The 13,698-nt window shown below is 31.6% G+C and overlaps 1 long non-coding RNA gene across 1 annotated transcript; it reads left to right on the plus strand.

Moving 5' to 3' along the window:
• Positions 1-937: 937 nt before the first annotated feature.
• LOC149783719 (uncharacterized) lies at positions 938-4,851 on the plus strand. The gene is made up of 4 exons (XR_016414057.1): positions 938-1,011; positions 2,326-2,481; positions 2,894-2,951; positions 4,645-4,851. It is a non-coding gene; the product is annotated as an uncharacterized LOC149783719 (long non-coding RNA).
• The last annotated feature ends 8,847 nt before the right edge of the window (positions 4,852-13,698 follow it).

Here is a 13,698-nt window from a genome sequence, read left to right on the forward strand (position 1 = left end):
AGTTCGGATAGCATCACAGTTGGATGTCATTTCAGAAATGAACAAAATATAAACGAAGGTTTTACTATTCAAATGCATGCCTAGCGACACAGAAGTCAAACGTACAATCGATTTTATTTTACCAGTCAATTCCTCGACACAGTTGTTAAGTAAACTTAAATATTTCTCATACTGGTCCAAACATTGATGTGAAAAGCATTGAAGTAAGAGCTAACACTCGCTGCCATGATACAGACCCAATTGTTTAACTTCAAAAGTGAAAAACATCAAAATAAATGAAATTTAACGGACAAAACCCTTAAAATCACACAAAATTGAAAACGAAAATTTATCGCAAAGGAGGAAAAACAACGTATTGACTGTTTCCTAAGTAATATCAATATATATATATAGATAGATATATAGATTGACATATAGATTGACATATAGATATATAGATAGATATGAAGATAGATAGATATATAGACAGATAGATAGACAAAATCATCTTGAATTATATTATTGTGATTATTTGGAATATTGTTAGCACACCATTATCCTTTCTGTCACTGGTTTCATATTGTATTCAAGAGTCATGCACATCAACCCCTATTGTGACTTTAGTAAAAACAACACTGAAGTTAGTCTACCAATTTTTTTCATTATAACTGGTGACCTAACGTTTAAAAGTATTTGTGATTTAACTAAACTACGGTTGTTTTACGTTTTTACATTTTTCTAGGTAACAAAAAAATGTATAAGACTTGACATTGTTTAGAGAGTAAAGATATTTGTTCGAAATTTCTTTTCATTGTCACCTATCCTTAAGGAAACTATTGGTTGTTAATCTCATACTTTGGTCTCTATCTGGGTGTGGTCTCAAAGTGAATTACTGGTCAGAAGAGTATATACACTCCCATTAAGGAAGTAAAGTCTCTATATAAGCCTGATTTAGACCAATTGGCACAAAGACGTCTTTTGCTTAGAAGAGATAGTCTGTTCCGTGAAACTACAAACGTATTCGTTTTTAAGGTGAGAACAATTTACTTTTTGTCTAATCTGACTATCCTTTCAGTACATTTAATATGCTGATAATTACCATTTTGCAGCAGCTATTCTCAGACTGCAAATGTTTATGCTTTCATTGAACCATTTTCTACCTCAACAAGTTTAATATCAAATGCATTACTAAGGATTAACTTAAATACTTATATAGTACAGAATCTTATTTGATTCCGGTGTTAGTTTTTTTTCTTTCCTACTTAAACACAATTATCGAAATAGACACATGAAACTCAATAAATTAGTGAAGGCAGTATCTTAGCGTGTGCAGCACATATGCAAATTCATAGTGTTTAACTAGTCTTGGCCATTGAAACATGCGTAGGAGACCCAAGCGGTATGAAAACGCAGTACATTCGTGATTTACACATGCAAGGATTGCATGATACAATGGTATATTATGTGACGGTAAATATTATTATATGTTCAAGTAGCTGGATATGATTTATACACCGTCAAACAGGTTTCTGGAGATGAGACAGTGTCTGGATTAGTTTAGTTTTCAAAATAATATTTTTAGCAAATGTTTGAATGTGTATCAGTCTCTTAGAACATGTAAATAACACTGTAAAAGTTTTTGCGGAAAATATATTTCAATAGCAACATAAAGAAATATACAAAATCCACATTTCATCCTCTCCCTATGTATCTTAGACTTTATTTCATTCACAATGCCCTATATATAATTTGGTTAGTTATTTTTAAAATTGAAAGCGATAATTGGAGTGTATACAGGTCCTAATTTAAGAACATATCATCAAATGACGTAAGTAAATAATTATTCGAATACACAAATCAACATTAAAATGAATATAATTTAAAATGAATATAATTTAAAACCTGTATCAAAACGCTGAGTTTCAAAATAATGGATTTAAGAATGATTTCCATTCGTGATGTTAACTGAGAAAGTGATACCAAACATCACGTAAGAAAATATAGTATAGTTCTCGTTTAAAAAATGTCCACTAAATTTGTTTGATCAAGGAATCAGCTATAATGACAGGATCATTTCACTCCATTTGGTTATGTTTGAAAATATGGTGGGATAACAGTTTTACTACTTTAACCTTGGCGTTTTCGATTATCTTGTCTCAAGTGATACATGTGGAACGGAAATGGATCAATGATTTGTAACTTCGCTTCGGTAGGGTGAGGAACAGAAAATTGATTCAAATAAATCAACGTAACTTATTCAAGGTATAATCTGACAATTCTCTTAACTGTGTGTTCATCCATTTGTTGCCTTCTTATGTATGAAGTAATTCTATATTTTCATCGTAGATGACACGTGACATTCTTTCTGTCTCTATCGTCCTCATCGTCGTCCTGCTGCCATTGGTTATGTGTGGCACAATACGTAGTGGTAAAATAGATGTCCAAAATGACATGGAAAAAAAGATCAACGAGATGAACCAACTCATGAAGGAAGTGATTCAGGTATTAAAAGCACACATTCACTGTTTATTATTTTCAATCATCACGATCACATTAGGTTGGACACATTGTTTCATCATCGTTCTAGAATGTGTGTCGTATTAAAACATAGAAACATGTAAACTCTCACAAATATAGAATATCAAGTAATGGTTTTACTGCGTCACCATATGGCAAAGCAGAATATAAATCAATGGTAGGATCCTAGCGGTGTTATCAGCACCAGCAACATACATTGTACATTGTGTCATTGTTAATCTTAGATTTTCGATGATGGCACTAACAACAGAAGAGGCAGTATTAATGATTGTTTGTTTTGTTAATGTTGTTATATATATTTATATAATCGTTCAGTTTTTGAAAATGTGCTTTCCGTTGATTGGCTTTTAAGCTTCTATACCATTGCAAATTACAGGATGTTCCCTATGCAGAAGAAAGAGACATACAAGCAGAAAAGAAGTTTGCCGACGAGTGTAAGATTACGTATACATATATTATACTATTCCGCGTATTTCTAATGATAAAATTCATGATGAATCTACATGCACTCTTATCTTTTACGTTAATGATCTGTTAACGGTGATGAGTATAAAGAACATGATCAAGAAATATAACAACGTGACGACTATAACGAAATATTGGAGAGCTAATAATGAAAATATGATAATTCTGCAGAAAATAAAGTTATCCAATTAATGATCGTAAATGATACTTCACGGAGATTAAAAATGGTGAAAAATAAAAACAGCATTTACGTTATGCGTTCCTATGTCTCAAGTTAAATACTATATACATGCATACAATTAAGAAGGTACGTCCATTGCTGTGTGCTTCCGTGAATGAATCCATATATAAATATATATATATGGAATGATATATATATATATATATATATATATATATATATATATATATATATATATATATATATATCTATCTTAATATATATATATAGTTGTATACATACCCTCATATATCTCAATGCAAACATATAAAATATACATAAATACATACGTACAAGCATACATACATATATACATACAATCTTCCATCTATTCAGGGAAACCTGCATGCAGACATGTATAAATACGTACATATATGCATGAGCATATACACACATTCATCCGAAAGTATTCATGAATAGATGAATACATACATAAAAACATACACAGTTACGTTCATTCATGCATACATACATACATGTATACATACATACATACATACATACATACATACATACATACATACATACATACATACATACATACATACATGCAAACATGCATACATACATACATACATACATACATACATACATACTGGCAAAACAAATTCAAAATAGAAAACTGAGTAGCTAGAAGTTCCTTATCAGGAAAATGAAAGTGCGAATGATTTGGTGACTAGTCCTTGGTAACAGAACCAACACATTCTGTTTGAGCAATTTTCGCAATTGGTTTTGATTTTGGGGTTAGAATAATAAACAGGAAGAAATGTACTAGATTGTGCCGGCAAGTAGTTGGATGAAGGCGACAAAGAATTACATTATATTCTTTAAACTATTAATTTACCTAAGAGAACAAATGATAAACATGTTTACTTTTATGAAATATAATTACTTTGAAGATCTTGATATTTTTATAAAACGTATATAAATTCAGAGAAATGCATGAAATCATGAATGGTACTAGTCATGTGTCCATGTTTCCCTATTAACGCTCATAAATTCATATTGCTGGTCACTGTAGAACGGTCTTAATAGATGCATTGCTTCGTTGCTTCTGTATGGGAATTGTCGGATCTATATTATCAGTCGACACTGAGGTCTGACATTTACTGTAATATGTATCTTCTCTAAATTCAAGCTCAGCTGCGTAATTTCAAATGCCCTGATATCTATACAATATTGTATACGTTCACCGTTAAGTTGATACAGGAGGGATAGAGTTCTAGTGCCGAGAGAAATGTAAGAGGCGCATCTTTTTTAATTGTCATTCCTATGCAGCAGACTTATATCCACGATTAACCTATCTTAATAATGTTAACGTAAATGTATACGTGGAGTTTGTTTAAGACGTTTGAAGTCAACAAATTCATAGAACACATGCATAGTGATGATACTATACTGTGGGTGATACCGGATTAATGTTACATTATTTCTTATCCCAGACACAGCTGTGAAAAAGGAACTAGAGAAAGAAGGAAAGTGGTGTTGTATATGGTGAAAATATGGCTGACAGAAAAGATGTATGTTACCTTCCTGCACGCTGATGACAACATTGACTCCCTGCTTTGACAACGAATACGCCCGAGAAACATATCTATTGATTTATCAGTTATGAGAATAACATTGCAATAAAGCTAACCATGAAAATATTCTCTCTTATGCCGCTCATTTATTTATAATTGTCCAATGCATACAGATTTTCAATGCAACTTCAACTATCTATCTAACTATATATCTATCTATTTATCAATCTATTTTTTCTATATATCTATCTATCTAACTAACTATCTATCTATTTATCCATCTATCTATCTAACTATCGGATGCGGGAGGTCGTGGGTTCGATCCACGGCCTAGTCATACCAGAGACTTAAAAAATGGTACTAACAGCTGCCTCGCTTGGCGTTCAGCATTAAGAGGTTAGTGTTAGGACTGGTCGGCCTGGTATCAGGATAATGTGACTGGGTGGGACATCATGCTACATGTCTGCGGCATGATGCCACAGTGCTAGACATCACTATAAACTGCCACATTGCAGACATCGTAGCGATATGACTGAAAAGTTGTTAAAGCTACGTTAAAAATCAAAATCACATCGCATCACACATCTAAATATCTATTTATCTATCTCTCTATCTATCTATCTATCTATCTATATATCTATCTATCTATGTAACTATCTATATATATATATATATATATATATATATATATATATATATATATATATATATATATATATATATATATATATATATATATATATATATATATATATATATATATATATATATATATATATATATATATATATATATACATATATATATATATATATATATATATATATATATATATATATATATATATATTTATATATATATATATATATATATATATATATATATCTATCCATCCATCCATCCATCCAACTATCTATCTATCTCTCTATCTATCCATCTATCTATCTATCTATCCATCCATCCATCCATCCATCCATCTATCTATCTGTATATCTATCTATCTATCTATCTATCTATCTCTATGTATCTATCTATGTATCTATCTATCTATCTATCTATCTATCTAACTTTTCATATATATCTATATCTTTCGATCCATATATCTATGTATCTGTCAATCTATATACATAGCTATCTATTATCTACAACATTGTCTAAAGACGAAAATAACGAAGTCCCATGCAACATTACATTACAGTATGAATGGCAAAGTACTTGAAAACATAACACGATAAAGGATATCATTGCACATGAAATTCGTTCTGCTGGTGCAATCAGTTTTGGCATCTCATTGTATGAATTGGTGACATTTGGGACTACAGATTTCTCCAGGCATATTCCACCGTTATGTTTTTCGGCTCTCAAGTGAACACGTGCAAGGTAAAAAGAGTTGATGATTAATCATAAAGCAAGTTAGCACCCTTTGGAAAAAATACTGACTTTATTTGATTTATTTTCTCTTTCGAACCTACTATTTCTTATAGTGGAAAGATAATAGAACCTCAAAACCGTTCCATCGTTTCTATAAACATAGTTTTACTATATAAACAAAAACTGGATGTAACAAAACATTTTTTTAATAATATGCATTAATGTGTTTATATCTAAAACACTCTTATAAATTGTTGTTGCCCATGGCAATGATCTTCAAAAACAAGAGTTCCTGGCCGCTATGAACAGAGTTGTCAATTTAGGAATCATATGAATTCGTTTTAGTTTCAGAAAGGCTTCATCCTCGACTCAGATAAGTCGAGTACTATTCCCCAAGTACATATGTCAGATTGTTTAATATTTTATTATCAATGAAGAACGATATGATTTTCTTCATAATCGATATTATATTTCCGATTAAAAAACTGTTAAGTGTTTCATAATTTTTTGTTTTCATCGAACACTTAGGTTGTTGCCTAAGCCACAATACAAATGTTTAGTATATCTTTCAACACGTTGAATATGTAACACGTTGTTTCCAATAGTCACGGTATTTAAATATAAAATAAAGAACATATATAGCAGCGAACTTTACTTAACCATTACTGCAAGGATAGGATTCCGTCTAGTATCGTAAATCCTATATAAAAAATACTTCTAACATTACACAGTATAGATGGGGATACATTAATCACCAGATAATCTTCAAATTTAGGGAAATGTAAAGATTACAAGACTATAATAATAAATACTAAGACTTTAAAAGAAAAGCAAAACCATCGAGGAATATCAGCGTCAAGTGAGACATTAGGTTTTCATTTTCGACTATAGAGGCAGGAAAGCAATATATTTGTAAAGTTATTTCAACACTAACAAGCAATAGGAAGAATTTGGGACGGAATAGTAGACACATCTATGCATAACCAATAGTTCTCAAACATTTCACTATCTTAATTTTTATCTTCAGAAAGAATAAACGAGTTTAGTGAAAACAGATCAAAATAATAACTTAGGAACAGAATTAACACTCATTTTCGTTGTGTTTTCAAAAGACATTTTTGCTTTAGTATGCATGAATGTATGTTTGCATGCATGCATGCATGTATGTATGTATGTATGTATGTATGTATGTATGTATGTATGTATGTATGTATGTATGTATGTATGCATGCATGCATGTATGTATATATGTATGTATGTATGTATGTATGTATGTATGTATGTATGTATGTATGTATGCATGCATGCATGCATGCATGCATGTATGTATGAATGTATGTATGTATGTATGTATGCATGTATGTATGTATGTATGTATGTATGTATGTATGTATGTATGTATGTATGTATGTATGTATGTATGTACGTATGTATGAATGTATGTATGTATGTATGTATGTATGTATGTATGTATATATGTATGTATGTATAACTTTATATATGTATGTATCTACGAATGTATGTATATATGTATGTATGTATGTATGTATGTATGTATGTATGTATGTATGTATGTATGTATGTATGTATGCATGTATGTATGAATGTATGTATGTATGTATGTATGTATGTATGTATGTATGTATGTATGTACGTATGTATGAATGTATGTATGCATGTATGTTTATATGTATGTATGTATAACTTTATATATGTATGTATCTACGAATGTATGTATATATGTATGTATGTATGTATGTATGTATCTATGTCTGTATGTATGTATGTATGCATGTATGTATGTACGTATCTATGTATTAATGTATCACTGTATGTATGTATGCATTGAGTATGGATGGATGCATGTACTAATGGAAGATTAGATCGTTGGACACATGGACGGATGATAGGATGAATGTATTTATGTATGTATGCATGAATATATGTATGTATATATGAATGTATGTATGTATGTATGTATGTTTTTACGGTTGTATGTATGTGTGTTTGTATAAATGCATGTATTTATGTATATATGAATGTAATTATGTATATATGTATGTATGCATGTATGTATATATGTATGCATGTATGTTAGCATGCATGCATGTATGTATGTATGTATGTATGTATGTATGTATGTATGTATGTTATATGTATGTATATATGTATGTTTGTATGTATGTATGTATATATGTATGTATATATGTATGTATGTATGTATGTATGTATGTATGTATTAATGTATCAATGTGTGTATGTATGCATTGAGTATGGATGGATGAATTTATTAATGGAAGGTTAGATCGTTGGATAGATGGACGCATGATATGATGAATGGATATATGTATGTATGAATGTATGTATGAATGTATGAATGTATGTATGTATGTATGTATGTATGTATGTGTGCATGCATGTATGTATGTATGTATGTATGTATGTATGTATGTATGTATGTATGTATGTATATATGTCTATGCATAAGGAATAGTTCTCAAACATTTCACTATCTTAATTTTTACCTTCAGAAAGAATAAACGAGTATAGTGCAAACAGATCAAAATAATAAGTTAGGAACAGAATTAATGCTCATTTTCGTTGTGTTTTCAAAAGACATTTTTGCTTTAGTATGCATGAATGTATGTTTGCATGCATGCATGCATGCATGTATGTATCTATGTATGTATGTATGTATATATGTATGTATGTATGTATGTATGTATGACTGACTGACTGACTGACTGACTGACTTTATTTCCTCTTTAAAAAGAGATTACATCAGATTAAACAAAATCAGAATAATACAAGATCATAAAATAGAACAGAAAAGTGACAAAGATACAGTAGTAATACAATTGTAATACTGTGTAAGCTACCGTATTGACAAAACGAAATATCTCAATACCTGCAATTATGCAAATCTGCAATCATTTGGCGGAGCATGGCACTGATCTTTTAACAGTTGCTTGATGATGATAATATTTCGAAAAGTTAATACGTCTATAGTGTTATGTGCTTAACATTAAGTCCGAGATAGCAACGAAAATGAAATGTAAAACTTATAACAGTGTAATTCTATATGCAGTTTCTTTTCTTCATATGACGCATGTATTTATGCATATATATACTTGTTTGCGCGTATGCGTGCGTGCATGCATTTATCTATGACTGACTGTCTAAATGACTTAGTAACCTCTACAACAAAGAGTATATCAGGTTGCTAAGATACATATTATACATATCATAGGATTATGAGACACATCATAGACGAGAACGCAAGCATGATATATACATCGTCAGCTAATGCTTTTACAAAATGAGATATATAAATACAGAAAACCATATAGAAATCTCTTGGAAATAAACATAAACAAATACATAAACAAATACATAAACGCACACACAAACAGCTGTCAGACAACAAAATTTGCGGATTTGACAAGAAGACTTTGGCCTTTAATTGTTTATATTTAATGTTAATTTACTACTTACTTTTAATATCATGTTAGGGCATGTTAGTTGATAGTAGGGCACACATTTTATTGTAGAATGAAGCTATGCTGTTTGCGGTCACCAACATGAGCCTATCTGATACGTCATCGTCAATAGACGACATGCAGTCAACCCTGCTTCCAAGAAGTGTCTCCAACAATATATCGTCTTCTTGATTGAATAAGTTAACCCCGTCTCTCACTTCTAAAGAGTCAATCACTCTCTCAAAGAAAACATTTCGTTCCTCAAGCAGCATTTCGCAGCCTAAAATAAGATGTTTCGCTCTGTCGTCAGTCTCTTTTCCACAGAGTTTGCATACCATAACTTTACCAACAGGCATGATATATAGTTTCATTACTTCAGAGAGAGGCCATAACATGGATGGATATTTACGCCCAAGAAACCATATATTACTTGGTTTTAAGTCCAAATGAATGTTTCTGAAGTGAATTAAATCATCCCTTAGTTCCATATTTGCTCTCCAGGTAGTTTCTTCATGGTTTTGGATAATATCAGTAATATGTCGATTCCAGATGAGTTTTTCTTCAGTTTGTATACTTTCTGCATAGTCTAAAAGAACATTTCCCATACCATATTTCTTAGTTATTTTGTCAATATCAGGTATAAATCCCGTCTGTTTTAGCGGGTTGTTCAGATACTGACATAGGCGCATAATGAAAATCTTTTTCCAGATAAAAGTCCAATCGCCCTTACATAATCGGTTGAAAAGGAGCAATTTCATCCTATCTATGTATGCTTCCATTGACCAGAGTCCTAAGGTACTACTTGTTGCCTCCGTAGGCGAATATTTATCGAAAGCTTGCATACGTCGCGCTGCATATCTCTGGCATAACTCAAGTTCTTCTATATTTGAGTTTGTGATACCTGACCATAGTTCACATCCATATAGGACCGAGGGTAGAATAATTCTTTTCCAGATCTTCAGACTTGTTAGAGGGTTCATTCCTCCATCTCTGATACCAATAAAATATAAAGAGTTTAACAAGTGTTTGCCTTTATCACATGCTTCTTTTATCGCGTCGTTTGGTTTTAAGTTGTATTTTAGAGGTATGCCGGCATACTTCTTACTTTTGACTGCCGGAATTGGAGATTTGTCGAGCATAAAAGAAGGTATACCAGTCGTTCTTTTGTTAGTAAACAAGATGGTGCAACTGTTATCTGCATTATATCTTAATCTCCACCTTTTCGCATAGTCGGAAATTGTATCTAGCAGCTGTTGCATTGAATGACGCGAGTTAGACATTACAGTTGTGTCATCTGCTAATAAGACACAAGGCAGGTGGAGATCAACAAGATTTAGACCTCGCAAAGTGTGATCTAATTCCGTGATCAAATCATCTATCATTACAAGAAAGAACCAGGCAGACAAGATACGGCCCTGTCCTACACCCTGCATAATATCGAAGCGTTTGGACAGCTTGCCCGCATATAAAACAGAGCTTGTTACTTTCTCAAACGAATCTTTCATGATGCGCCAGGTCTTCCCTTTGATGCCAAATCTGTACAACTTGTAGAATAACCCGTTATGCCAAACTGTGTTGAAGGCTTTAGCATTATCAAGAAATGTAGCATAGACAGGAGTATTTTTATCCAAATAGTAGCATATAGATTCTTTGATACAGAACGCTGCAGTGATACTACCGCAATTATTTCTAAAACCCTTTTGTAACGGATTTGGAAAAGAAATCTGTTTAGAAAATATAAGTAGTCTACTATATATAATTTGTTCTAGAACTTTCTGAAGCACTGGAATTATAGTTATATCGCGGTAATTATTCATATCTAATTTGTTCTTTCCCCCTCCTTTGAATATTGGTATAACAAAACCTTGTTTAAAGTGGCACGGGTACTTCTCGGCCTCGTACACTTTTGTGAATATAATTTCAAGTAATTGTACAATGCTTGGAGGGTCCGCAAACAGTAAATGTTCAGCAACAATACCGTCGTGGCCACATGCCTTATCTTTATTGAGAGAGCTAATTGCACTACTGATTTCGTCTCTAGTGGGGATTTTATCAACAAGTTCATCAAAGTGTGAATAGGTTTCTTTAGTTTGTTTTCTGACCTCTGCTAAGACCATCTGGTAATGATTTTCATCGTACAGATAAGTATTGTCAGGCAGTGATAAACTGGAGAAATGATTTGCCCATAACTCTCTAATAGAGTCGTGATCGCGTACAATTTTTCCGTTTGATTCGATTTCGTGAATGTAATCGCGTTTATTTCTTTTATTCCGTATAAACTTATAGAAAGTAGAAATATCGAGCTCAGCAGCCTTTTCAAGCTCACTAAATTGTCCTCTATCGTATATTTCTTTAGCTTTCAATAATTCTTTTGCAAACAATTTCTTCGCTTTCTTATAGTTCGCATATGATATATATTCCCAACCTCTTGGCCTACCATTAGAAATCCATACCCTGCGTTTCAGTCGCATTTCCATGTGAAACTTTTTTACGTTTAATAGTTTCCAATAGGGGTTAGCGTATGGGCAAAACCTCTTTATGGGAAGAAACCTAGATGCTGCTTCATGTAAAATCTTTACTGTGTCTTGACTAATAATTTCAATATCGACATTCGTCGCTAATTCTGCTTTATGCATTTGCGCTAACAATTCGTTGCGTGTTGCTTCCTTATATCTATTCATTTGTTCTGCATGTATGTATGTAAGTATCTATGTATTAATGTATCACTGTATGTATGTATGCATTGAGTATGGATGGATGCATGTACTAATGGAAGACTAGATCGTTGGACAGATGGACGGATGATACGATGAATGTATTTATGTATGTATGTATGAATATATGTATGTATACATGAATGTATGTATGTTTGTTTGTATGTATGCATGTATGTATGTATGTATGTATATATGTATGTTTTTACGGTTGTATGTATGTGTGTTTGTATAAATGCATGTATTTATGTATATATGTATGTATTAATGTATATATGTATGTATGTATGTATATATGCATGCATGTATGTAAGCATGCATGCATCTATGTATGTATGTATGTACGTATATATGTATGTATGTATATATGTATATATGTATGCATGTATGTATGTATTAATGTATCAATGTGTGTATGTATGCATTGAGTATGGATGGATGAATTTATTAATGGAAGGTTAGATCGTTGGATAGATGGACGCATGATATGATGAATGTATATATGTATGTATGAATGTATGAATGTATGTATGAATGTATGAATGTATGTATGTATGTATGTGTGCATGCATGTATGTATGTATGTATGTATGTATGTATGTATGTATGTATGTATGTATGTATATATGTATGTATGTATGTATATATGTCTGTATGTATGGTTGTATATATGTATGTATATATTTATGTATGTATGTATGTATGCATGTATGTATGTACGTACGTACGTACTTATGTATGTATGTATGTATGTATGTTTGTATGTATGTATATATGTATCTATGTATGTATGCATGTATATGAATATATGTATGTATGTATGTATGTTTGTGTGCATGTATGTATGTGTGTTTGTATGGATGCATACATGTATGCATGTATGCATGTATGTATTTATGTATATATGTATGTATGTATGTATGCATGTATTTATTCATCTATGTATGTATGTATGTACCAATTGAATATTTTTTCTATTAGAATTATTATTATTAACAATAATGAAGTTTGACTAATAATATTTAAATAAAACCATGACTAATGCGATAAAATATCTTCACGTCTCGAACACCTTGACTAGTATTTGTAAATAATTATTTCTTTTTTTCTGTTTTGTAACAGTGGGGTCAGTAGGATGAGAAACTAGGTGATATAATATTTCCATAACATTAGCTAAGCCAGGATGAAAGATAGGAGATAATTATGTTTAGATATGTCACAAACGATGAGTTGAGAAGATAACAATGCTTTGTACGTTCAGCTTAAAAATACACGTAATATGGAGATAATGCCACGTGCCTGTAGTTGATCGCTCAAATTTTTTCTTCGTATATCTTGCCAGGATGATTTAACCTAAGACAATAACCACATTCAGATGAATGTTAGAAAAAACATTTTCTTTCCGTCAG

Source organism: Sinohyriopsis cumingii, chromosome 14 (assembly GCF_028554795.1).
Source record: "Sinohyriopsis cumingii isolate HCF-2022 chromosome 14, ASM2855479v2, whole genome shotgun sequence".
NCBI lineage: Eukaryota > Metazoa > Mollusca > Bivalvia > Unionida > Unionidae > Sinohyriopsis > Sinohyriopsis cumingii.